Raw genomic sequence first — 5,693 nt, 5'->3', positions numbered from 1 at the left:
TGAGTCTTTGGTTGACCAGTATTGCATGTCTATATCTGTTTTCATGAGAAGCCACTTTGAAGATATCAATACGGAATACAACAAGCATTGTTAATTCCCTACTACTTTGTTTGTAACTCTGTATTGTCTGTACTGTGCTTGTGATGTTGTAAAATGTATGTCTGTTAATGTTTCCCTCCTTTTATCTTTAAAATAAAAAAAATTTTTAAAAATTAAAAAATTAAAAAAAAGATCCACTAAGACCCAACCATGATTCTGATATACATTACATTCATGAATTCTTGTTAAAAAAAAAGCCAATTTTCAGGATGTTTTGTTTCCATGACAGAAACAATGTATTCATGAATGATCTCATTTATACACAGGGAAAACAAATGTGAAATATATTTTGCAATGTTAACTAGTTGCATAATATGTACACATTTTATGTCTTCATGGATCAATTAAAAACATAAAAATCTTTGGTTCTTACCTATAGGTCTCAGCTACTTGAGAGGGTGAAGCAGGAGGATTACTTAAACTGAGGCGTTTGGGGCCAGTCTGGGCAACATTTCCTTAAAAACAAATTTGCCAGGCGTGGTAGTACACACCTGTAATCCCAGCACTTCAGAGACTGAGGCAAGAGAATCGCTGAGAATTCAAGGCCAGCCTGGCCTACATAGTGAGTTCAAGGCCAGGCTGAACTGCATAGAGAGACCCTGTCTCAAAAGGAAAAAAAATCTTCTAAAACAGTCACACGAGTTCAAGCCTCCAACACTAAAAATAGAGTATATTTGTATTGTACTGTTCTGGATTTCTGTGTGTGTGTGTGTGTGTGTGTGTGTGTGGTACTAGGCACTGAACCCAGGGGCACTATTACTCAGCTACATCCCCCAGCACTCTTTAGTTCTTGCATTTATAATTTTTATTTTATAATTACATTCATCATGGAGAGTTGGTACATGAACATAACATCCCTTAATTCTTTTTGTTACAGGTTCTCCTCCACATTTTCCCCCTCCCTCTATCTCTTGCTCTTGTTTCCTTTTGTAAAACATCTATTTCCATGTTTTCTATTATCTATCCTTTCTTTGGTTCTTTAATTTATTTATACTTTGGATTCTCATGTAAGAGACCATTCAGTGTTTAAGCTAGTGTATCTGACTTATTTCCCTTAATATTATGATCTCAAGTACACCTGTTTTCCTACAGGTGACTCACATTTATCCTTCTCTAGAGCAGAGTAGTAAGTACTCCACTGTGTACAAACACCACATCTTCTTAACCTACTCATCTGTTGATGGACCCAGGCCACTTCCAAGATTTAGCTATTATGAGTTGCGCTGCAATAAACACGGGTATACATGTATCACTGTAGTAAGTCTTTAAATATTTAGGAAGACACCTAAAAGGGAATAACTAGGTCGAACAGAATTTCTAGTTTTTGTAAAGGAGTCTCCATAGTGACTTTCATAGTGGTTGTACTAGTTTACAATCCCACTCACAATGTGGAAGGGTTCCTTTTATCCCCTCCATCCTTGCCAGAATTTGTTATTTTTGGATTTCTTCATGATAGCCATTCTTTTTGGACTAAGATGGAACCTCACTGTTCTTTCAATTTGCAGTTTTCTAATGCCAAGAGATATTGAATGTTTTTTATGTATTTATTGACCACTTGTACTTCTTCTGAGACGTGCTTATCCATTTCAATTGCCCATTTTTTGATTGGATCTTTATTGGGTCTTTTATTTGGGGAGAGTCTGCTTTTTTTAGTTCTTTTTTTGTTTTGTTTTGTTTTGCTTTGCTTTTGGAGACAGGGTTTTGCTAGTAATTCAGGCTGGCTTTGAACTCACTATGTAACCCAGGTTGACCTCAAACTCACATTGATCCTCAGCTTCCTGAGTGCTGTGATTAAAGGTGTGCCACCACACCTGGCAAGATCTCTACTTCCTTCCTTTCTTTCTATTCTTTTTTCTTTCTTTCTTTCTTTCTTTCTTTCTTTTTCTTTTTCTGTTGTTTCCTTTTCTTTTTCTTTCTTTTTTCTTTCTCTTTCCTTTTTTCACTTTCTTTTCTTTTTCTTCCCTTCTTTCTCTTTTGTCTTTCTCTTTCTTTCTTTTCTTTCTTTCTTTCTTTCTTTTTTCCTTTCTTTCTTTCTTTCTTTCTTTCTTTCTTTCTTTCTTTCTTTCTTTCTTTCTTTCTTTCTTTCTTTCCTCTCTTTGCCCTTCAGCTGGGCTTGAACTCACTACATAGCCCAGGCTGGCCTCAAACTGAGGCGATCCTCCTGTCTTAGCCCCTCAGATGCTAAGATTACAGGCTCATGTCACTATGCCTGGCAAGTTCTTTATGCATTCTAGATACTAGGCCTCTGTCTGAGGATTAGCTGCCAGTTTTTTTTTCCCATTCCAGCATTTTCCCTTCACTCTGTTGGCTGTTTCCTTTGCTGTACAGAAGCTTTTTAATTTGATATGAGCCCATGTGTTGATTCTTGTGGCTATTTCCTGTGCAACTGGGTTTTGTTCAGAAAGTCCTTGCCTACGCCTATGTTTTCAGAGCTTCATCTATTTTGTCTTCCAGCAGGTTAAGTGTTTCTGTTTTAATATTTAGAGCTTTGATCCATTTTGATTTTAAGTTAGTATGTAGTGAGAGACATGGGTCTAGAGTCAATCTTTGGCATGTTGACACCCAATTTTTCCTTTTTTTTTTTTTTTTTTTTTGATAGGGTCTCCCTGTGTAGCTCAACCTGGCCTTAAACTCCCTGTGTAGTCCAGGCTGGCCTTGAACTTGTGGCAATCTTCATGCCTCAGCCTCCCAAGTGCTAGGATTACAACACTTGGCAGGCATGTGTGCCACCATGCCCGGCTCCAGCACTATTTATTAAAGAGGATATCTTTCCTCCAGCATATGTTTTTGGCCCCTTTGTCAGAGATCAGAGAGCCGAATGTGCCTGGGGTTGTTTCTGCATTTCTGATTCTGTTCCACTGATTGACATATCTGTTTTTGTGCTGGTACCACGCTGTTTTTGTCACTGTCTTATAATATAACTTGAAGTAAGGTATTGTGATGCCTCTTGCTTTTCTCTTGCTGCCCAGGATTGCTTTTGCTCTTCTGGACCTCTTTTGGTTCCATATGCATTTCAGAATTGTTTTTTCTAGTTCTGCGAAGAATGGTGTTGGTGTTTCAATTAAGACTGCATTAAATCAATATCAGTTTTGGAAGTATGGCTATGTTGTCGGTATTGGTTCTGTGTAACCAGGAACAGGAGATATATTTCCATTTTTCTGATGTCTTCAATTTCCTTTTTTCTTTTGAAATTTAAAGAAAAAACTTTATTGAAGAGCTGAAAAACAATTCCTAAAAGACTGACTTTTCCAGAAAACTGTAGCTACACATTATATTGCTCTATCATGTTAAAACATGCATTAGATACAAATACAAAAAACATGAAAAAATTCATCATTCTTCAACAATTTGAGCAAAGATAAAATGCCTAAGGAACAACACGGATGACTTGCAAAGGATGGGCTCGTTAAGCACCATTTTAAAAAAAGCACAAATGGATGAATGTGTTCAGTTATATACACTGAATTGGACCTTTGGCACTAGGAATCAGAGGGTTTTGTCATATAGCATTAACATGTATTATAAAAGTGCATAGTGTCAAAGCACTAGAATCACCAGCATTCAAAAGCAGCTTTGTCAACCAGGCAATAAAACATTCTACACCATGTTTCTCTGTTGTCCATCACTACATACACTGGTAGAAATTTGAAATAAAAAAAAAAAGGAGCTGTAACCCCTTTTATTTTCTCTGTTTAAAATCAAACAAAACAAACACCACTCTGTTATACACCAACATCCTCAAATGCATAATACCTATAAGAGAACAACTAACAACAAAAACGTGTCGACGGAGACCCAAACACAGCTGAGCGCCTCACTTTGCTTTCCGATGGCACTCAGGAGGGGCCATGTCATAATCACTGGCACGAAACAAAGTTGCTGAATTCTTTGCCAGATACTTGAGGAAATCACGGAGGTAATTCAGTAATAAAACTAGGCTCTTCTCATCCGATGTATAGGCCAACATTGGTCCAACTCGTACAAATAATCTCAGTAGGGGTGGTGCTCCATACACCTGGGACGTGGGCGCATAAAGGTGATCGGCAAAGATCTCAGCGGACTGTGGTCACTCAAACTTGTAGAGGAGCTGAGTGCCCAGCATCACACTGAAGTATTCTTCTTATCCCCATTACAACCTTATTAATGGCATACTCCTTGTTCTCCATGTTTCCTCCAGATTTCTGATAATTTGTATAGTCCTCTAGGATGGAGTCCACAGCCTTCTTGGCAGGAAGATAAAAGAGCTGTTTTTGTCTGGTACTTAGGTCCCAATCATCAGCAAGCCATGGTTTTAGCTCTTCAGGGATCTTTACTTTAACTTCAACTCCGTTCATAAATGTTTCTTCATTTTCAATGATAGGATCTACTCAGGCCCTCTTTGTGTGAGGAGGCCAAGGTGTCTCACTGGTGCTGCCACCATCTCCGCTAGCGGGGGTTTTTCGTTTGTTCTTTTTAGTTTTTACTTCAATGTTTTTCTGTTGCAGACCAGATGTTGTCTTTGCTGGAGTGGTCCCTCTCATCTTTCCCTCTGCTTGTTGCTCCTGATTGGCCTTTGACGCTTTCGCTGTTTCTACAGATCGGTGTTCGCATGCTTGAGTACTCTGCTTTCTGGAACCCACTCACCCCGATTTTTATCCCAACCACTGTAGTGTATAAAGTATTTTACTTGTTTGTCCTTTATGGCAATCTTTACACACTTTGCTTCATAAAGAAGAGGCCCGTGAAAGCACAGAACTCATCCACCCTGCTGGAACAGGGGTTTTGGGTCCTGCTTGGGCGCCATTTATAAATGATTCACCGCCTCCTTCTCCCATCACGACGACTACTGCCCCCCTGCTCTCTTCCCCACCTGAGCTTGCATCAGATGCACTGTCAGGTATAGCTGGTCTACATCGAGGGCTGACTTCCAGTGCCCACAGATCTTACAGTTCTGCAACCACTGCCAGCCAACAGCTGCCTGCAGCCCATGCGTCTGCACCGCCAGGGGCCCCTTTTCAATTTCCTTTTGCCAAGTTCTATATTTCATTGCAGAGGTCTTTCACTTTCTTGGTTAGGTTAATTACTAAGTATTTAATTTTTCTTGAAGCTATTGTGAATGGTATTGTTTTCCTAATTTCTTTCTTGGTGGGTTCATTATTATATACAAAGGCTATTGATTTCTGTGTATTGATTTTGTATCCTGCTACCTTAATGACTTTGTTTATTAATTCTAGGAGTCTTTTGGTGGAATTTTTTTGGTCTTCTATGTAAAGGATCATTCATCTGAGAACAGAATAGTTTGATTTCCTTTCCTATATGCATCACATTGATTTCTTACCTTTGCCTGACTGCTGTGGCTAAAGTTTTGAGCACTATGTTGAACAGGATTAATCATAAGGGACATCCTTGTCTTGTTCCTGATTTTAGAGGCAGTAGATTTGTTGTAAATGGCTTTTATTAGATTGGGATAAGATCCTTCTATATCTATTTTCTTCAGGGCTTTTATCATGAACAAACGTTAAATTTTGTCAAAAGCTTTTTCTGTGTCTACTGAGATGATCATATGAAAGGTTTTGTTTGTTTTTGCATGCTTTATTTTTCATTTTTTTGAGACA

The 5,693-nt window shown here is 38.5% G+C and overlaps 1 pseudogene; it reads right to left on the bottom strand.

Annotated features, from left to right (window-relative positions):
- Positions 1-3,282: 3,282 nt before the first annotated feature.
- On the bottom strand, positions 3,283-5,161 carry LOC102014276 (annotated as a pseudogene).
- Positions 5,162-5,693: the final 532 nt, after the last annotated feature.

The sequence above is a fragment of the Chinchilla lanigera genome, unplaced genomic scaffold (assembly GCF_000276665.1).
Source record: "Chinchilla lanigera isolate Chin_1 unplaced genomic scaffold, ChiLan1.0 scaffold00032, whole genome shotgun sequence".
NCBI lineage: Eukaryota > Metazoa > Chordata > Mammalia > Rodentia > Chinchillidae > Chinchilla > Chinchilla lanigera.
This window is presented reverse-complemented; position numbering and strand designations above follow the sequence as displayed.